Source organism: Struthio camelus, chromosome 5 (assembly GCF_040807025.1).
Source record: "Struthio camelus isolate bStrCam1 chromosome 5, bStrCam1.hap1, whole genome shotgun sequence".
Classification (NCBI taxonomy): domain Eukaryota; kingdom Metazoa; phylum Chordata; class Aves; order Struthioniformes; family Struthionidae; genus Struthio; species Struthio camelus.
In genome coordinates, this window is record NC_090946.1 from 68282951 (window position 1) to 68305651 (window position 22701).

Consider the following 22701-nt stretch of genomic DNA (forward strand, 5'->3'; position numbering starts at 1 on the left):
GAGTGTTCAGTTCCTAGGGTGGCCTGAGGAGAGATCAGTGATGCTGTGCTTTGTAGTCTATTACAGCACAGCTGTTCATCAATTAGAATGGAGAAAATAATCCTGCTGTTTTAGAATAGTGTGATGTGCCTGGTACGTTATCAGGCAAAATGCAAACTGGATACATGAAACCCATGCAGTGAAGCTGCTAGTGTGAGGGGGAACCTCTGACACAAAAAAGTTCTCCTTTATTTTTCTCTTTTCCTCCTCTGCCACTTTAAAACTAAAATTACAAGCTTGAGCTCCCACTCTACCTTATGACATGAAGAAGCATCCACAGTTGCCCTACAGGAGCCAGTAGAGCTCTTAGTGAATCAGAGTTCAAGAATAAAGCTAAGAAATCTGAACCAATGCTATGCTAATGCAGACCGTCAGTTTGTATGCTGCTTTTTTCTTTTTTTTTTTCCTTTCCATCAGGCCTTCTTTTCTTGTAATAGCAAAGGAATATGTGCTGAAAAGCAGATAGTTAGTGCCACTTTGCCACCATATGCCTTTATATTTGGAAATCTGCATAAACAGGAAAACATTAAAACAGGATTTATAACCCCCCTCAAAAATAGAAAATATATGCAAAAGTTTCAAAAGGAAACCATGGGAGTTAAGTTAAAAAGCCTCAACCCTAAATCCCATTAATTGGAAACTGTGTGTTTTATTTATATTCATAACATGTATCTATCACACAGTCTCTGTGTAGTGTACAGAATAATGTTATTATGGGGGTGAGATAGCCCTGCTCATGGGCAATGCTCTGTGTTTCTGTCGTAATTCTTAATGTGCGCAGCAGACACCCAGAGCAGCAACTGAATTAAAAACTGAGAGGTAGAGACAGACAGACAGATAGACAGTAGTTAAAGCAGAATCGATCCTCCCTGCGATCTTACACCAACATATTGGCAAGTGCTCCAGCGCCAACTGTATTTGCGCTTGGGCCTTCTTGGAAGGAAAGAAGGATGCTGTGAGATCCATGAAATGAATTAGGATCTCAAGGCCTAAAGGAGTGACGGAGATGAAAAGCTTCTTCACAAGGCCATGGTTCTTCATGTTGATCTGTGCTTCAGAAGAGCAGACATGACTCCAGGTATAATAGCGAGGCTGCTCCACTCCTGAACAAGCGGTGCAGTGTGTCTGGCCTGAAGTATTGGTGAGTGGCCTTGGAAACCTGCTGACGGCACTGTTCCTGCCAAGGAAGTAGTCAGGGGCTGTGACTGGCAGTAAGTGCTGAGGTCCTACACATGCACTACAGTTACTTTGGCCTTTCTTATTCCCCTCTTTGCCACCAGGTTGCAGTATTAGCAGGCCTGTCTGTCCCCTCCAGCCTTCTCTTTTCCTTTCCTGTAGCAGCAGTTGTCCTGTCCCAGCCATATACTTTTCAGGATGGCAAAACTCCGTCTTTGTGTACTCCGCTGAGAAGATGGCAGCAGGTTAAGGAGTGTGAAGGGGATCATGCTGTTTTAAAGTGCCAGCAACTCTCCTCAGCTCCCACGTACTCTGGTAAGGTCTGTCTAGATACTGACTGGAAGAAGTGAGAACAGCACAGACAAATTATTTAAGGAAAAGACCACCTCTTTGCTTGTCACAGGTCATTCACAGCTGCAGGTTATGCCCCACTCACTGGATCTTGACCTGGATTTCAGGCCTGAGTCTCCAGCCTCTGCCTTTACATGCTGTAAGTGAAAGTGGCCTTCTGTCTGTGAGGAGTGCAAAAGCTGATCTCAGCCCAAGGGCTCGTTTCAATGTTCCTGAATTTTTCAAAGGAACAAAGGGGAAGATTTTACTGTTTATGTCTATGACCATTTTATAAAGTGGTCTGAGCTGTTGTTCTACCTTAACAGTAACCTTAAAAGTATCGAGAGGTGGACCTGCAGCAGCCTCTGCTCATTTAACAGGAAGGTCTCAGAATAACACTTAGCATTGGAGAAGATCTCCTTGCCCAAATGCAGATGAAAGGAGGCACTTCTGGTCACAGTTTCCCCTCCCTAGCCTATTCAAATTGCTTTGCAAACCTTGAACTTCTTGCATTCTTTAGCCTGTGTCAGACTGTCTGAATTTTTCCTTTTTTTTCTCCTCTGTGAGATTCACATCTGGGCTCACCATTTTGTAGCTCTTCTCATTTGTGTGATTAAACCTGTGTATGCGTTTATAATTTTTTCTTGTTCCCCTTTTCCCTCCCAACACTCCTGCCGTTGCATCTTTCACAAACATTTGTCTTCATTCCTCCCTCTAGTAAGAGAACACTCTTTAAAAAGCAAGGACACTGGAACACAGATTGTGCTTTATTCATTTACTTTGGCAATTATAATGTAGTAAGTTATTCATTATTCATAATACCTCATGTACTACTGACTACTGCAATATAGCTGCTAAATGTAAGGAAGTTGTAATATGAGACATTAAGTGATATGAGATCCTACAGCACAGCTTCTGCTCAGTCTTGGCTCAGAAGTGGTGACAAAGCAGCCATTTTGGGTGCAAATTAGAAATCATGTAGATTAATAATGGCTATTGGTAATAATAATAATTAGAACTGAGTGGTTAACCTATGCCCAGTAATTGTTTTGCTGATTTTTTTTTCCTGTGTTATGTTTGAGAATCATCTGTGAACAGACTCCAAAGTCTTCAGATGCGTTTGTTACCCAGACATGTTTGCAAATTTTGTTAGGGGGTAATAATTGGTTTGCCAACTGTTTATAAACAATTCTTTAAAAAGGTGTGTACTTCCTATGGGCCAGGTTTTGTGTAATCTATAGAAATTCTCCGTAGAGCTCTGATTTCATCCATGCAGATCTCTAGTGTCCTTATTCACTAGAAATGGCACTCATCTGGGCACTGTATGCAAAGCTCTTCATTTCCAGCCCACTGACGACACTGAGACAGTAACAGGGCAGTGAAAGATTGTGTGGAAAGCTGTAACTGCTTCTCAGCATAGAGGGGGCTTGGGCTATATTTGTGATAGTTTTACTTATCCTCCCTTTTGACATGGCTCTTGTGCGACTAACAGAAGTGAGTAAATGTGTGCATGATGAAAAGAGATGGAAATAACTGCATATGTACATAGAGAAAAAGTTGAGTTGTATGAATTGTGCTGTGTGTGTGGTATAAGACACTTGGTAAGGGTTCATTTCATTCAAATTCAATATCTACAGGGTAGTATTTTTTTACATCTGAGCCTGTCCCCATAGGCTCCTTTTGTAATAAGGAGGAGAAACTTCAGGGAAGGTTCATCTGACCTGTCTGCTCTGGGGCCAGCTGAATTGAGATCTTTAAAATGCTCACTGCTCTCCATTGACCACCAGGGCAACTCAGGGTGACTGACTCAAGAGTAGATGCTAAAATTAGGGGACAGGAGTCCAGCCTTCTTTATCCACTCAGCAGTGCCCCAATACACATCATCAGTATGAGGCATAAGTCAGTCCATGAATGTATGGCTGACAAACATTTTGTGCGAATCTATACAGTGCATATTTATACAGTTGTATACGAGGTGAGGGCAAGGATGCTCAGAGCTTTGTCTTTATAACTGACCCTAATGAACACAGAGCGCTAGTTTGGCAAGTGAATACACAGTTCCCTTTCAGGATGAAATGTGCCTCTTTACACAGAGCCAGTGAAAAACCCAGGAACCGCTTAAATCCCAGGTAAATACTCAGAGCAGTGCTCAGTGGTATAAACTTGCTTTGGTCTTTTGAATGCTGCCCTTCTGCCTCTTCCATGACCTATCTATTTGAAGATATTTGTTCTGAAAATGTAGTACATCATTTAAGATTTGGAAAGTTTTTAGATGCCCAAGATCAGACTCCAGACACCTAAAAGGTTTGTTTGTTTGCTTGTTTTTGTCATTATGCCTTGCCTAATCAAGTGTTCCCTAGTATTTCTGTAGGATACTGTTCACAGAATAGCAGAGGCACAGAAGAATGGCCTTTGTTTAGAGATGTGGCTGTTGTTTAAAGTCAATATGTATTTCCTAAGTTATTCTTAATGGCAGAAAAGGCAAATAGTATATGAGGCGGTTTACAACCCAAGATGAAGCACTCTTGTACGGTCTGCGTTGCAGAATAGCTGTGTCTCTTTTGTGTGCTAGCTGAGCTGCTTCATCGTAGGATCACTTTTAGTTAGGTCATCATTATGTTCAAATTTCGCCCAAACCAACAGTGCCTATCATAGCAGAAACATCTGTTCAAGATAGTTACAGAAATGCCTCCACGGAGTTAATTTCTCCATATGCATTGCAAATATGGAGCAGCACTGGCTATATTTTGCAGGAGAAGCAATGCTGGTTACTTGATTTTGGCTGCCACTGTGACTGTATGCATCATTTACATGTAGAAACTCTGTTTCTGGGCTATTTCTGTGAAACTGCCCAGCAGTGTGAGTTTATGTTCATGCTGGCAAAAACACAAGTTTATTCCCCGTAGTGTTTTTTTTAGAAGGCTTTTACTCAAGTTTCCACTTGTTTTGTTTTTAACTTTCCAGTCTGACTCCTCTCCTTTCAGAATCATGATAGGGAGAAGGTAAATTATTGATGAACAGAAAGTATAAGTGCAAAAGAGAGAGTTCAAGCCACACACTCCCATTTCTGTTTTAGGTTGGAGGGGATGTTATATGCAGAAAGTCTGTTTATCTTCAACACTGTATTTGTTAAATTTATCAAGAACAGAGAGGCTTAATTCACAAGTGGAATTAATTTGACAGTCCTTCACTAATTCTGACTCAATGTCTGTCTACATTGCATTAACTGCTCAGGAAAAGCCCTGAACTGGAATAGCACATTGATTGAGCTTTGGCATTAAGACACACATCTGAGCAGGATATAAGAAGAGTTACAGCATTGGCCCTTAAACATGTCACTGCTTCAGTTGCTTCAAGCACAAATGTTTGGTGGCCATGTTTCTCCATTAACAAAAAAAAAAAAAAGAAAGGAAAAAAAAGATAATCCAGAGGAAAATTCAGACACATTTGGACTTCAGGTGAGTTATGTATTGAATACTCAAAATAAAACTAGATTGGACAAATTAAACCTATTAAAGAAATACAGGTTACTGAAAACTTGACTATCAGACAAAAGTTAGCAAAGGATCCAGAACTCTTCAGTTTAAAGCCAGGCTTTAAAAAATAGTGCAGATCCTGGGAGGTCTATGAAAAGACTTTTCTGAAACCAAGATGCATTTTCATATGTATTTCATGGTTGGAACCTAGCATTTCAATATATGAAGGACTGCTGTACTGCTAGAGAGAACAACCATTTGTGACACCTCTGTTCGGGGCACTGTTGAAGTCCCTTTGTTCACAGGTAAGTCAAACACTTAAAGTACTTAAATTTAATTGATCTTATGCTAAAAGTTGAGCTTGAGCACCTTCTGCAATAAGGGCAAAGAGCCTGACCGGCTCTTTTCAAGGTGAATTAGACCTTCCACAGGGAGCCAGAAAAACAGTTATCATATTTTCATGTATATAACCTGTACCTCAGATAATCTGCACTCTTTAAAATATCTTGAGGCTTGACAATAATCCCCATATAACCCACACATACTTGGAGGCTACTGAGGATGGGACCTAGGGAAGATATCTGTGGTAAACTTCCCCTTGCAATATCTACATACTTCTACTGTTGCTGGATCAGTTTTTTAACAGATAACTTGTGGTCTAGATGTGTAAAGATATGGTACATTAATTAAATGAAGTTAAAAAAAAAGGAAGAAAGCAAATGTATAAGTTTGGAGAAATTCATTATTTATTTGTTGCTGCAGGAGACCTTAGCTATGTTTCTCACCCCAGCATGGAGGCATTTTGATCGAAAACCCCGTGTAACAGAGATAAAGAACTCGCACCGCAGATACTTTCTGAAATGGAAATAAACATGCAGTATTTGTAGCCTGGCAATATTAAAAAGAAATATGTAAGATCAAAATAAGCAAGTCAAAGTATATTTCTTCAGTGAATATGTATATATATACATATATACTTAATTTAGCACAGCAGGTTTGGTTGGTCTATTCCCCCCACCCTCCCTTTTTTTTAAGCATATAAATTCCAACCATGTTTTGTGTGAAGGGTCTCAGTGCATACTGACATTGTGAGTGTCAGCTCCAGATCACTTTAATCAGAGAGTGGATATGCATGATAAAACGGATAAGGGACTTTAATCAAAAAATCCGCTGGTCTGGAAACGTGACGCACTCCGCCAAACACACTTCATCCCACTTTTCTTGTGCCACTGCCAAGATTTTTATTTCATGAATATGCATTGGACATGATATTACATTAAAATGTGACATTGTTGTGTAGTGGTAGGGATTTAGAATTACAATAAATAAATAAATAAATAGACTTCTGTAAAGTTTTTGTAACTGAACATTAGTATCATGTTGTGATTTTACTTACATTTATTCACCTACCCCCCAATCTCCTGTTCTCCAAAATTTATTTTTGAACTTAATATTGAATTCATACCTCTCTGATTAATAAGAAATCCGGTAGTAACAAACAGATGCTTTGTTTAACTTCTACCTATAAGCATAATGTATAGAGTTATCACCAAGGAATCAAATTTTTGCATATAAAATGCTTGCCTGTGGCTAGGGGCATTTTTGCTTCTACAGCCAGGAATAACTCCAAAACACAGAGCCCACTCCCAAGTCCGTGTTTCTCTACCTTAAGGCTGTCTCTGAGTTTCACAAGATTTGGATCCTGTACCTAATAAACCAAGAAACCCTTTGTTTCCCCCTAATTTTGTTTTTTTACGTTGTTTCCTGGAAATTGAAACCGATATATGGAAATTTGTATCATTAAGCCTGTGCTAGTCTCAATTTTAGATTTGTGTAATTCTATGTACTTGGGCCAATTAGCTTTTAGTCACAACACGTTAGCATTTCTGTATCTGTCTGTTTGTAAACCCCCGCACCATGATTTCTCAGAACTGATCTCTCAGCCAATATACCTTGAAACACATATCCTAGCATGTGGTGAAGCATTCATCAGATTAAAGATGAATGTATTTGCTGTCTTACAGTTTCTCTGCCACAAATACATACAGGACGACATTTGAGGAAAACAAATGTGTCTAAACAGGATGGTTTGCCTCTGAAAAAAATAAGGGCCATGCCTCTAAGTGTGTTCATATCTGTTGGCTTTTGTGGAGCTATGCAGAATTACACACAGGATTTGCACATAAGCAGGCAAATATACGTTGCTGCTGAGATACTAGTGAGTGGCTTTGTGGTACATATAGGGTAGCTAATGGTAGGTATGAATCATGGAACAGAGTTTCTATTTCTTCTTTTTCCCTGACCTCTTGGATGATTTTGGCTAAATGAGAGTGATATTTCCCTCCTTTGTTCTGTGATTTGAGAGCTATAGATGAAAAAGTGTTGAACAGTTAGGGATATTTGTTTTAAGCTGAGGATAAGAACGGACATGCTTTATTTCTAGCTGAGAACTGTTGTGTATCAGTTGTTCAGTAAGGACCTCTTCTTGTAATGGATGCTTTCCGAGATTAATTTTAATTAAACCCAAACAAACAAAAATCGTAATTACCTGACTAATGATCTGAAGCACCAATATTTCATTACCTGTGTTATTCAAATGTAGTACAGAGGCTTCATAGAGCTTTCCTGCTCTATGTAGAATCTCATGGGTTTTTTAAGAAATATCCACACTCAAAATATGGTCTCACTTAGCCTTTCCTGTGCTCCAAACTTTAGAAAGAGAGATGAGAAAAGTAACTGGCTGAGCTGTCATTGACAAGGGCAAACAATATTGAGGAAAAAAAAAATGGAGAAGTACGCTTTAAAATACTCTTTAACATACTTCTACACTAAAGTTATGGTCATTTCACATAGAATTTCTTTTATGAGACCCAATTTCGCCAGGATTTATACTTGCTATATAAATCTTCTGCTGGTGAAAGCTTGACATGCAGCCCTAGATACTGATCATAAAAGGAGATCTGCAGGAAGCCTAGATATTTTCAGAAATCTTACAGGCACTTAGCATTAGATGTTAGTCCCACCTCAGAACCCACTGAGCTGACCTGGGGGTATCAGCAAGTTCAAAATGCTCCTTTCTGCAATATTCATTTGGTAGAGAGACAGACCTATAGCAGACTGTGATAACTAATAAGGATAGCAGTAGTCCCCAACTTCTTGCCCTGTTTTTCTTGCTTTTAGGTAACAACAAATGGTTTGTGGAACCAGCTAGCCTCAAATTTAATCCTGGTTCTTTCATTCTGTTGCTCTTCTTATAAAATTGCCACGGGCAGTATGGTACAGGTTCTTCCCCAGGACGTAACTGCAGTATTCAAGTGTTGTTCTCAGACACTGGCAACAAAGCTCTTACCTGTAGCTGGGCTTAATGCCCTTCGTACCTTCTTTAGAGCTAGAGGACCAAAGTCTTTCCTAAGAGGCTTATGCCCTCATCCCACTATGCACATGAAAGGATTTCCATAGGTGTTCACACAGCCTCAGAGAGGATATTGAGACCTCATTGACAATACTTTTCCTCCCTCCTTTGATCAACAGTAGGATCCTGTAGCTTTTAGTGCCTGTCCTTTTCTCTTTTAAATGATGCCTTTCTGAAATGACTTTTTGTAAAATGCACGGCTTTGTTTAGCTTGGTCATTGCCAGAGAAACCATGCTCATAGTAAAGACGTGCTAGGTTTATAGCATGTCCTGTGATTTCTGAGCTTACACCAACATGATTTTACATAAGAAATACTTTTAAAAAGTCTAAATAAATTAAAATTATTTTAAATACTTTTGTCTAGCTGCTACACCCTCAGACACTAAACCAACACAGTAACAGCAAACTACACCCTATACCTCCTCTACCACCTGCCTCATAATGTATACTCTATCAAGAGCTATAGAGCAACCTGGCAGATAGGAATATGGCTGGAGTTCCAGCATAGCAGAGCATGAGATGCACACTTCTACGTAGAATTCAAAAGGGAAATCACAGTTGTGGCAACAGTCAAATAATCAAACCGTTTAGAAAAATCCAGTAAAAAGGACAATGACTTCAATGGAACAAAATTCATGGCCTGGAGTTCGTGCAGATTATGAACATGTACTTGTAGAAGAGTTTTTAGGATCTAATAGAGATATCTGCAAAGACAGGCATCAGTCAGAACTGCCTAATATAGAATGAAACAACCCCAAAGGAAATTACCATTACAAAAACTATTATTTAATATTAAAGGTAATTGTAACACAAGGGCATGACTCATATCCTTGTGTTACAATTACCTTAATATTAAATGATAGTTTTCTGAATAGTAATAAGGGGAAGTTAAACCTGACACTCTGTCCTTAACCCTTGCTACTGTGCCTGAGTATTAATATGACTAAGAGCATGGCTGTACAGTGTGTCATCTACTCATGTCACCCATGAGTTGTGACAAGGCATGGAAGTTGGGCATATAATACCAGCTTTTGAAATGAGTTGAAGAATGCTCATGTTCTGGTCTGTTATACAGGAGAACTGACCTTTAGAGCATCAGAGTAAAGAGCTGATGCTGAGCTGATACCAAGAACACTTTAGTATGTTTGACCATGACAGACGTATCATGATTCATAGCCTACCTTTCTGCATTTCATGCCTTCTTCCTAACATTCTTCTTCCTTTAGGGGTTTCTTCAGAATGTTGTTGCTGCACTGTTCCAGCTTATACCAGAAATGTGTACCCAGAAAAACAGAAACATAGTTTATGCCCTGATCCTGTCTAAAATCTTTTAGCGTCCAGCTTTCTATTCTGCAGAGCGTTACCTGCATAGTTCCAACACAGAATTGGAGCCCTAGTTTAGATATAGCCTTAGCATCACTTGAACATGACAGTTATGTTCTTGCTTATCTGTGTGTTTGTTGCTAGTGATGCTGCACCAACATATCCACTTGCTGCAGTCCTTTACATGGTCCCTGAATAGAGATTAACCAGTTAACAGTAAGGCGAAGCGTAGGACTTTTTAAAAAAAAAAAAAACAACTATGTGACTTAAAAAAAAAAAATCTGACATGCTTAGTCAGAATGAATCATTCTGCATTTGGTTATGCCATGTTGGGTCATCTTAATGGTTACATCATGTCATGTTTCATTATGTCACAGCCCATGATAGATAGTATATGACATAGCAGAACCACCACATGCGGTACAGCCAAAAAATTTAAAAATTAACAACATATACAGTTTTCTTATCAATTTGTAGCTGTGGTTTCAGCTAGAAGACTCCTATTGTGAATTCATGTTATTAATTAGCAGGTTGGGATATCTGCAATAAGCAGATAATTCTGAGATACCAGCAAGTAGTGCATGAATGCAGATATTAGGATGAAGTCAACTCTAAAAAGTGGTCTATATTTGAAAACAAGTTTAAATCAGGAAATAGAACTGAGTATACCAGCTTGCTCTGTGGTAGACCTTGTTGCTAGTGTTTAGTACTAGCGCTTTGATTCTTTCCCTTGGAGATAAATACGGAAAGAGGGAGTTGTCCATTTTACTGTCCTACCCATTTTAAAAAATTAGACTGAAGTGTATGGTTTTGCATATAATCCTGGAGTCTGCTCTCTAACACAGTGCAGAGGGGATTTTACAAAACAGGACAGAACCTCACCATGAAGTCCAAACGTCTTTTAAAATCTACTAGAGATGGGAGAATCCTTGGGATTACAATTGACTTTTACTATCAATGGAAGGAAAACTTCAGCGACAAAAAATATCTTTTCCTCCATTTGCTGTTAATACTAGCATATGTACCTGAAAAAGGAAAAGCACATGTGTTTCCCTGTTGGACTTGAAGTGAAATAATTTTTACTCAGAATAGCGTGAAGTGAGTGGTGCAGGAGGGAAATAACGCTATGTCAACTCGCCCTGTCATGCCAGTTTCTTTGAGGTGCTGTGGTGCTGAGGGAGGATGTTGGGAAAACGATATTCCTGCAAGACAGATGCATGCAGCATTTCCATCTGGATCACTCGTGTTTTCTAAGGTCTAACTGGGTTAAGCCTGATCATTTGCTCTAGCAGGCAAACTTTGCCAACTGAAAGCTAGAATTTTCCAGGGGGTGCAAGCAGACTTTTCTCCTAAGCAATATCCTTCTGTACCAAGGAGTCTGGCCCTGCTTATAATGCTTCATTCATCATTTATAAGGCTTGGCTTGACTTGGCTACACATGGGCCAAGGGAACAGGAAAACGCAGTAACTCCTTCTTATGCCTGCACAGCAGCCCTAGCAGTGGTGAGATGTATTATAACAGCTCAGGTCAATGCTCCATATTTTTTTAAGTCCTTAAATATATATTCAGATGTTAGGGAGCCATCTGTATGGCAGTGATCCAAGCTCTAAAAACCCCCAAAATTCATATTTACATGTCAGATTTACATGATTTGCTCTGGAGATCTTGCACAATTTTCAGGTGAGGTCTTCCCTAGCCTGCAATATACTGCAGAGAAGTGGTATTACCACTGCAGACCTAGTTCATCCTTCAGGCCAACAAAAGAAGCTGTGGCTGTTCTAGGCCAAGGCAGACCCAAGCGTGGACAGCTGTGCTGGGACTTCTGGGAATTTACTAGCAGCTGACTCGAACAGAGGAACTAAACAGAAGGCCTTTGAGTGCTGAATGTAGTTTTAGCAGAGCATAATCTGCCCACAGAAATGTTCCTGGGCATTTTGAAATGGATTGGTTGTGGCATTCAAAAGTTAATGTGCTATCTGGGAGGATACCAGCACCCACAAGCTGGATGTAAGGATCTCACAGCTTGTTCAGTGATCCAGCAGACACAACCTACACCTAGACTTACCAGGTTCCGACTTAAATGTTAGCATGGTTGTACTAGGTACAGGACCAGAGTTAAGGTAGCATAGGTGACCCAAACAGTGGCTTCGCACAGAAAAGAATTAATAATCCTAACTGAAAGATTATTTTGTTTTGTTTTGTTTTTTATAGAGAGATACTGAAGCTGAATACTACTTACCTGTCAAAGAGTCTAGATGAATGTTTAACATCTTCCCTTTTATATATTGTACAAAATGGGAAAAAAAATTCCTTATTTATTCCTTATTTAATCTTACTCAGCCTTTTGGGGTTTCAGGGGCTTAGAAGAGAATGAGTGATATTTATTAGATACCCCAGGAAGGTAAATTTCTGAGTTGGAACAAAAAGTCAGGTTTGCTTAATTTATTGGTTAGCAGTAACTGTATCTACACATCAGTAGGGATAATCACCCCAGACCAAGAAAGTTCTTGAGGATCTGTTTACCTTTCAGCATGCAGGCACCTAGCTGACTTAACTGACATTACATACAGGCTTTAAAGTTAGTCATATGTTTTGCTGGATTTGTGCATTAATCCAGTGGCCTGAAATCTAGAGAAGACTTCCAGTGAACTCAAAGGCGACTGAACTGAGCTTCTTGTGAAAGGCCTTTTCTGCAGCAAAGGAATTGTTTTTTTTTTTTTTTTTTAAAACACTCCTGCTCTCTATGGGAACCCTGCAGTTCCCGAGGGACTGGAACTCTTGACACAGGAATGACTGACCTGAGCTTTTAGCTGACGCTGAGTATCTGGATCCTTAGCCTTTTTCACCTTATTTGGAGTATCTTCCAGCAGATCCCAGCTGGCTTCTTAAAATATACTTGGTATGTAACTTAAAGCATATAATAGTCAATGAAATTATTGTGACTCGTTCACTGTGAACCATCATTATCACTGTTGTGATTTGATACAATTTTACAACTGGAAGAGGGGTAGCTCACAATCAGTATAAGGTTTGTAATTTTCTAGCTTAAGCATTAATTTTCATGAATAGCAAAAGATTAGGGTAGAGAAACTCTTTTACAAATGAAATCCTTTTCTTTGTAGACATCATCATGAAATTGATTATTTTTTTTAAGGAACAAGAGCAGTTTCAGTCATTCTACCTGCTCAAGTCCAATGCCAATTTTTGTGGTGTAATCATCACATTTTCCAATTTATAGAGAATAAACAAAATACCTAAAGCATTTCTACCATGTTACATATTTCTGTGTATTTCAATGACTTTTTTACATTATCATCTCATGTTACGTTCATGGCCCAGAAAACATCTTGTATTTCCCTTGGAAAAAAAAAAAAAAGGAATAAAACAATTGCATCAGAGATTTTGTCATAGAAGCTGTGAAGACATTTCTTTTAGAGAGAACATAAATAAAAGGGTTAGTTTAAGTTCAGCGTTACTTCTGTGTCTTTTGATATAGTATTATTGTAAGTCTACTACTTTCTAATATTATTCTGAGTCTTTCCTAATATGCCCATAATGTACCAGATAGGAAAACAAACAGCATACTATGGAACTGACATGATTTTTGGCACTCAGACAAATATAAAAGAATTGGACCATGAGATACCTAAAACTACAGCTCATCTGAGGCATTGCAGGAGCTCAGATGAGGCAGAGACCATGACTGACTCACACAAAAATAGTGTTCAGTTTGCTTTGGCAATATGAAAGTGTGTCGTTCCAAATCGTGAATACCGTGTTTTGTTCTGAAAAACAAGTCTCAAAGTTTTGTCTTTTCATCCTTTATCAGGATGCTGAAAAACTGTAATTACCCTCAACATTCAGGCCTTTTCTCACTCTGCTGTCACCTGTCACAACCTTCTCACGTGTCACAACTTGCAGGATCTCTACTCCTTCCTTTCCAGGAGTTTTCCCATGAGGGGAAAAATCCCCAGAAATCTCCATGGCATGAAAATCAAACAAATCTTGATGCTGTTCTGCCACTTACTTAGGAGAAGTTCTGGAGCAATATAAATAGAGCAAGGACCAAAACTTCTACCCTGTGGAAATCGTGCTGTTTCTTTTTAGGTCCACACCTTTCAGGCAAATTACATACCAGTTTACTTCTTGTAATGTCTTAGAGCAAGGAAAAGTTACTTGGAGGGGGCTTATTTTGGAGATTGTTCCAAAGCAAGACGTGTCTTTTCTTTTTCCTTTTTTTTCCTTTCCTCATTTTCCTTTTCTTCCTGGTAATACAGTTCAACAGTTCAGCCAGTCTGGAGAGATTTGCAGGTAACTTCCTCAATTATAGAGGTGATTTTTAGAGTAATTTTTTGGAGGACTTTTGAAGTGCTAGATAGTCTCAGCTAAGTTTTTGGTTTTGAAAGAGTGAAAGAAAAGACTTATGTTTTTCCTGCTCACTTGGTGGATGGGATAGAAAACCCAGCATTTAAGAGATTGTGGATAACTCTTCAATTGATGCTACACTGAAAATGATGAACAAGCTGCATACTGTGAATTTTATAGCACTGTCATGCATGATTATGTAAAGAATTAAAAGATAAAGAATTAAAAAATAAAGACCAGAGTGTTAAGAAGTCAGTAGTTATGCTTAGGAGCCCCATTTTTCTTTCTAGAAGGCTGAAACAGCAAGTGTCTTAATGCTGGTATTCTGTTCTATCTGCTATTGAGCAATGTTGTTCTTGTTAGTATTTCCATTTATTTAGGTGGTTTCTTTTTGTGTTCCACCTGTTGGTGTCCAAGCAACAGGGGCAGTGCCAAAGCACGTCCTGGTATGTGTGCAGTCTGCTACTTCATTCGTATGATTCAATAAGGTTTAGTAAAAAAATACCATTTAACTGCAAATTAAGAATTTCTGGTTATTTTAGAATAATTCTTACTGTAGCAATTTGGAAAACTGTTGAAATGGATTCAGGCCAGTGAGACTGAGATGCAGATTCCATGCAGCTCTAGGTTTAAGTCAACCGGTCTAAGATTTTCAATTTTTAGTTAAATAATAATAATAATGAAAAAACCCTATGTCATTTGTACATCTGGTCAATAGGACAGAATCTGTGACGTTTTCCCTACGGGTGGTCTTGGCTCATCTTCTGCTTGGCTCATGGGAGGTTCCCTGGGTACCAGCGGCAGGTGGTGAGCAGGTCTGCAGGAGTCAGTTTTCAGCTCACCGCAACAGCCACACCGTACATACCGCTACAGTAGTAGGACAACTGTGGGTGACCTGTCTGTCCCGGAGAGATTTTGTTTGCATTTGATATTTAGTCTTTTGTAACAGCACCAGTGCAAAGGCTGTGTGAAGACAGGAAAAAAATAATTGAAGTTGCTGGTGTCTCTTTGAAGCCACTAGTATCTGTTTGGCTTTACTTGTCCTCTCCCTGCAGTTCATAGGAGTGCAGCCATCTCATAGACTTCATACTGACTGGAAATGATGAACATTTTATCACCACAGAAAAGGCTTGATTGAATGAAGGTTTAAGGTTTTCTTCTTTTTTTCTCTTTGAGAGAAGATATGTGGCTATATAAACGGAGAAAGTATCTGGCCTTCAATCCTAGCGACTCTGCCACTTTCTGACATGCTCCTAAGTGTAATTTTATTAAGACATACAGACATGCAAGAGCATGACCCTTAAAATGATGAGGTCTTGTTGCAGAAGCTGTGACGGTAACTGAGCAGGAGTATCCAGAGACGGGCTTAGCCAGGGTACCGCAGGGCAGGCTACAAACCACCTCAAGTCCCCTGCAAGGGAAGCTACGTCCAGGGCAAAGTTGTGGGAGCCACAGGGCCTTGGGGCTGTGCTGGGGCCTTGGCCCCACTTGACACCTCTGCCTGCTGGCCTCCAGCCCCCCGGGCAACAGGGAGAGCGGGAGCCGATTCCCTCTGCCGCGCAGAAGCTCCCACAGCGCTGGCGTCATACACAATCAAGACCTGTAGATCTATTGTCTTGCGCGAGCAAGCAGAAAGGTTCGCTGTAGAGCCAAAGGAGGCTGTGTGATCTCCGATGCCTGCCAGTGCAAACGTTTAGAAGACCTTTAAGTTAGAGCAGCACTCCGTATGGAAACATTAGTGACCATTGCTCTCACGAGGGGCTGGCGGAAGGAAAGATTTGTCCTTCTGTGTTACCACAGAAAGCTTCTCCTCTTAGCTAGCTTGCTCATTTATAACTGGGGTTGGAAAGTGCAAACCAAAATGAAACCTGCATTAAAAGAATTTTGTGGGCTGTACAAATCATAAGGGTAACTACTTCACAAAATACTGTCAACTGAGGCATATATTTAAAAGGTTAGATAAAATATCTCCTAGCCATTTTTTACAGTTCTTTTCTTTTTATAGTCCACTGCAAAACAACAATAGATAAAAAGGCTGTATATAATGCATGTATATTTTGTTTTTTTTTTTTTTTACCTTTCCCAAAGGAGTCTCTGTGCTTCCCACACTAATTGTAGGTTTTTCTGAAAATGCAGCATGAATCATTTATAAATAAAGAGACTTTAAAATCCCTAAAAGACTCCCTGAGGTATTCAGTATTTCAGCATAAAATAACTGTTAAATGGAGTTATTCTGAATTAGCTTTTACTGGAAAGTGGTGAAAATAAAGTTTTCTTTTCACTGTGAATGTGCAATAATTCTTTTACACAGCTACCCAGGGTAATTGACAAGCGATTTTCATAATTCAGGTTTTAGCAAAGAAATCATCTGAAGTGGCTAACATTAAATGAACGGAGCTGCTATTAAAACATAGCTTTCAAGAAAAACTGCATGAGATGTCAGAACCAGGGGCTGTGTGTTGAGACCTTAAAACATAATTCAGGCTATAAAATAAAAACAGAGACATTCAAGCTCAGCAACAAATTCATACATACACCCTCCACACACATGCATGCACACACATATATACACACACACTTAAAAATTAGGAAAAAGGATTTTTTCATCTTTCTCTTAAGAATCTGTGATTATTTTAGCTCGCAGATAACCCTAGAAAGACAAGGCACTTAGAGAAGATAGCTGATTTGTGTGACTCCTTTGGACTTCATAACCTTGACTGTCCATACCCACTGTACAATCAGAGGTCACATTTGATCTCTGTGTGTAAAATTATGCAGAGGAAGCTTCCTCATCACTTTGTAGTTGATTGACAAATTGGTCTGTCACTCAAATGCTCCTTCAACTTATCGTGAACAGTAAAGAAAATTATCTGTTCTGTGCATATGTGAGAAAAAGCCTGTTCATTAACCTCTAGACTGCTGAAGCTGTGGAACACATAATGCTTCAAGGAATATGTACTATATGACAAGTATACAAAAGATACAGGATATATATATTTTTATATATATATATTTATACATGTGTGCGTAATATATATATATAAAAAATTGTGTTTTCTTAGTAGACCAGTCTGTCTGATACATAATATTTCTGTACATATTATATCAGTTTGTACAACAAACTTGAGGCAGTCTTGTGTATGAATTTTGTATTTGTACAATAGCTACAGACAAGTATACGCCTCTGAGATGTTTCCTGCAAGTATCTGGTATAGAATGCTTCATAATCTAAGATGCCTACGATTATTATCGCTCAGATATTCTGCCTACACTATAGCTCTCAGATGCTTGGTTATTTACAAACATTTCTATATCGCAAGTGCAAGTATTTAAAAGCAATAGGTAGCTAACCGGTGATAACAGTAGGGCCTAATTTACTGCAAGTGTTAAGCAGAGGCAGCTTAGATAGATTTAGTGGAGCTATGCCTGTTTATGTCAGCAGCAAATTTAATTTTAATACCATGTAGTACTCATCTGGCATCCAGTTGCTTCAGCTTGGGGAAATTTTTGCAAGTCATACATATGTATGTGTCTCTTTTGTACCCCTTCCTAACTACTAGTCTGTGTACTTTTATTTATCTACTGTAGGTAAGAAGAATTCATCTCTCTAGGTATTTGTCTCTTAAGCTTTATATGTAGCTGAGCCTCAACTATGACATCTTCACAGAAATCTTAAGCTACAAGATGGTGACACTTTTGTGTCTTCTTTGTCGGTCTTTCTTTCCCTAAGCCCTGCATAGTGTTAAAGGAGAGAAATCCCCAAGCAAACTCTCCTATTGCGAACTTTCACAAAGTTCTCATCAGGGCCCCAACCTGCCAGCTTCTGACCCACCTCTGGCAGTTAGCTAACATGCTAGATCAAACCTGAAGAGACTGTGTCTCTACTGTCTTCATAGGATCAGAGATCCTCTGATTTTGTATAAGGTATTTGCTTCAAATCTAGGTTGTTAAGCGGTGACATAGACTTAAAAAAAGATTGGTCTCAACATCTTTTTTTTTTCCAGTTCAAAACTTTCTACTTTCACTATTAAAAATGTTTCTTTGCCAGTGGCTGACTAGCTTGAAGTCTTTGAAACACTGAGCTTTCTATAAAATCCAAATAATTCTCTGTATATCAAAGTACTTGGCATGCTTACTGCAAAGCCTGAAGCTTTTTTTTTTTTAAGGTAATCTCTAGAAAGTAGTTTGTACTCATGTTTTCACAGTGATTAAATATGCAAAGTAATTTTCATGATTATCACCCCGTTCTGAACCAAATCAGATGCGGCTATGCTTCTCTTTATACAAAGCCAGTTATTGGATCAGATTCCAAAACAAATCCCCTGAATTTGGCGGATCATCATTTTAAAAGGGGGCTTGTTAAGGTAATGATTAAATTAAACCACCCCTTTAAGAATATTTAGATCTGGTCCGCCAAGCGGAACGGTCTAATGGTTTTTAAATTAGAAGCTGCGAATGCTGGTGAATTTCTTTTGTGGGTCAAGTGGGTATTAACAAATGCTAAGACTGTTCTCTCTTTTGTCATCACCTTGAAATCTGCAAAGAAAAGCGAAGAGTGGGAAAGGCACAAGGAGAGAAGCAGCGTTAGTATTTAACATCAGTGCTTTTTAACCAAGGGCAGCTTCAGATTTACAGGGATGGATAGGAGAAGGTATGAGATGATGTTGCTAGTAATCTCTTTATACCTCACTCTTGAGAGAGAGACTGAGGCTTGAATCTTCAGGGAAGGGGAGAACCCAAGTGGATTGAATTCTGGCAGTCTCAAGCTATTGCAGAGGTGTAATAGCCTGCTAACCACAGAAGCGTGCATAACAGCCCATACCTGTGGCTTCCAGATTTTTTAACCCTGTCAATTTTAAGCGTGCTTTTAGCCTCAGATGCTGCTGGGAGTTGCGGCTGGGAGAGAGGCAGTTGTTTGCTTGTGTGGAGAGGATGGCTGGGTCCTTTCCAGTACCAAAGACTTCAGTTTTTCTTTTGGACACCCTAGGCAATCTGTATATTGTTGCTAGTATTTTTCATCCCACAGTACTAGCTGATACTGTGTTCTCTGAATATTGGATTTATGGGGCATAGCAATCTCCCTGGTGGGAGGAAATCCACATTAAAATACTCATCTGTCAAGTCAGGTCAAGTCACAGCTAACAAAATACCAACGCTGTTCTTCTGTGTGTAGTCTCTGTTCCTTTTTAGTCATATGTAAATTTCTGAAAATGGCACCTTTTGGGCCAATTTTTTTCTATACTAAGATGGTTTAAAATAAACTGTTGGAAAGGTGGAATCTGAGCTACTCTGAGGAAAGTGGAGACAGAAACATGTTCTTTTGATTCAAACAAAAATCCCTGTGACCATTTTGTTTATGAACAGCCTTCTAAGCAAAATGGTTAGCAATGCAGAAACTGGCTTGGGGTAAAGAAATAACCATAACTAGCAAGATGCATTTCTGCCAGTGAAAAAGTCAGTTTTCAGTTGACTGAATTATGACCCTTTGCAAATTGCATACTTTGGACATGAAGTTCTGTAGAGTTTGTGTATGGCTTTTTGCTAAGCTTGTAAAATGTGCACTTAAGGAAGGCATGCTCTATGCGTGTCTGTGTGTGTATATGTTGATAGAGAGAGAAAGGGTAGGCTAACTACACGTTCACTAATGTGAAACGAATGATTTTCTGACCTGACAAAGTGATTAGGGAGGATAGCTGACTGTGCTGAGTCAAGGGTTTATTCTTTGCAAAACGAGTGAGTAAAGTGATTGGGGAATGGCAGGTTGGCATGATGTAAATTTTACAGAAAGAAATACCACTCTGACGCTCCTAACATATTGGTTTCATTTTGTTACCTAGGTTCATCTAATTCACTTCTGTAAGTTCCAGGGAGATGCTGACAAGTGGTGCTGACTTATGAAAAAAATAATTAAGGAAATATTACTGTTTTACACCTGCGAATTCAAAAGATAAGACATTTCACAACTAAGGCTTCATAGGCAACTTGAATTCTGTCCCTTGCACATAGACATGGTGGTATAACGTTTTGTTATTTACAAGGCTGATTTTAAACATCTGCTAGCATCCTTGGGAACTGTGGACAGTTCTATATCACCTTTCATGCTCTGTGTGGTAGTAGGCAACAAAGCAAACCAAATGTTTTATTATGTACAAAATGGCATTGAAGATGATGCTGAAAGACTAGAAAGCAAGTACAATATGTGGTAGTGGTTAATCTTCCTCATGTACTAAGATATCCTGAATCATAGCCAGATTTCTCTCCCCCCCCAAAATAGTAATAATTTCCAAATAAAAAGCATAGAAACAATTTTAGTTAACAGTACACAAAATTGAAAAACTAAAGATTGTAGTTTAAAAAGGAACAAAGAGCAGATTATGACAGATACACACAAAATATGGTTGCATATGTTAAAAAGGGCTCTCCCTTTGACCCTTTTGTATAATAGAGCAGCCAGTAAGGCTGATCAGATGTATTCTGCATTTGAGATCATGTAACACATAATACAACTTTGGGTCTCATTGTCACATGACATTATTTTGGTCAGAAAATCATTAGAGCTCAAGATACTAGATGGTAATTCTGATTCTTAATAATATTCAATATCCCATACAGTTTTATGGAAGTGGAAAAGTTATTTCCCTCTCACTAAAAAGCTTTTTTAGTATTCTTTCAAAATTGGACTCAGGAAGAATATTCTTCATAACAATAGAAAGGTTACAATAGGTTGGACTCAAGCCATCATACTGTGAAGTCTAATCTAACAACATAGTGACCAGGTAATAATGAAATTTCCTCACAAGGAGGCTTAATCCATAATTAATGCATGAACATAGCAGTTTTTTGTTCTTTCCTTGAAAGCACAGGGCTTTGGTTATTTTCTGGTCTTTTTGGACAGTTCCCTTATTCTCAAGTGTATTTTCCCTAAAATAAAAGATTTTTATCAAAATAATCTCCCAAACACTTTGGTGAATAAAACCCTGAAGCAGCTGCACTTTCTGGAAGATCATCATGGGCTCAGTTAGAGAGAGAATCTACAGTGAAGTTCATTTTCAGATAACTGTTTTCCCAGAGTTCATGCCCACTTTGATCCCTTCTCCTTTTTATCTTGCAGTTTTTTGCAGAAACTATCTGTGAGCAATCACTAAGTCTGGATCCTGATTCCTGCCTTCCCCAAAGTACAGGTACAACTGAACCTTAGATTTTGGTTGTGGCTGCCAGTTTAAAATTAATTCATCGGTAGGTCCCCATTTTCTAAAAGCATAAAAGAGAGTGCTTTTACCATGTCTTGCAAGCTTCCTGGGAACAGGGCTGCATGTTGCGCCAGGTGCAACAGAGTATTTTCTACAGTGTACCTTTAGAAGTATATATGAGTATTATTTCTCTTTCTAGCAAAAGTAAATGAAAATGAATAAAGCACATCTCTCCAATGCTCTGACTTCAAGCCTGAGAAACATGGTCTCTAGAAGTGGACACTGTATACTGAAGTTGTGCTTGAAAACTCCTTTTGGGACCTGCAGTTGTGAGTGTGTTGCTATTCCTATACGGCAGTCAAGGACAAAACTATCCAAAGGGCAACGCTTGCGTCCACAGTTGTGGGTGTGAAATCTGCAGCCACAATTATTTGCAGACTGAAATCACTGGTATAAAGATGGAAACCTGGTTGAGAGTCTGTTTCAAATTCACATACATTATATCTTAAACAGGTTTTTATAATAAAATAAAAATTACATGACAGTAGAAAGAAATAAAATAGGTATAAACCTCATGTAAGAATTTTTGGTTTAGTCTATGTTTTGAGCATTTGCTTCAGGTTTGAAGGTGAATATTTTTAGGCTACTAATATCTCACCTGGCATCTAACTTTCTTTACTGAATTGTAAGGTCAAAACTCTGCTTTCAGGTTATCTGCAGAGGGGATCTTGACTGCATATTCTGCCCTTGATCCCTGCACAAAACAGTCATTGACGTCAGTTTGAGTTTCTTGTGCAGATTAGAGCTGTGTAAGCTCTTCACAACCAAATCTAAAGTTATGCAAAAACCTCTGGTAGTTTGGGGTTTTAATGTGGAAATAAACCCAGCAGAGTTTTATGCAGAATTTGTCTGACTGAAAAACTTTTCAAAGAAAAGCTTAACTTGTTTCTCTTCTTAGACAAACAGGATTTTTGTTTCACGCTCTGCCGTGATTTTGTCTTCTGCTTTTCTCTGGTCTCGTGGAAGGTGTGTGGATTAAATAAAACTTTGTCAACCATAAGCAATGTTTGTACTTTTGAATTGCACCTAATACTTTTGAATATCACCTATAAATCTTAGGTGAGAGATAGATACAGATTTTGAACCTTATAAAATTGAGGGAGTGGAAGAAAAGGAATGACAGAGAGCAAAAGACCAGATTTGAGCGGTGGATTCCAAATGTCCTCCACCTTCAGAAACATAATAGGCTGGAACCAGATATTTTTTGTCCTGGTGGCCCCCTGCTTAGACCAGAACCTGGGGAATATAAAACATGTGAATATAAGTCACAAAGTGGTTTGCAATTGGTACCGAAACCAGTAGGAGTTGCAGTGCTGAGTTGAAGACAT

The 22701-nt window shown here is 38.9% G+C and overlaps 1 long non-coding RNA gene across 1 annotated transcript; it reads left to right on the plus strand.

The window, feature by feature from the left end:
- Nucleotides 1-1352: 1352 nt before the first annotated feature.
- LOC138067323 (uncharacterized) lies at nt 1353-21690 on the plus strand. The gene is made up of 3 exons (XR_011141196.1): nt 1353-1530; nt 21235-21304; nt 21513-21690. It is a non-coding gene; the product is annotated as an uncharacterized lncRNA (long non-coding RNA).
- The last annotated feature ends 1011 nt before the right edge of the window (nt 21691-22701 follow it).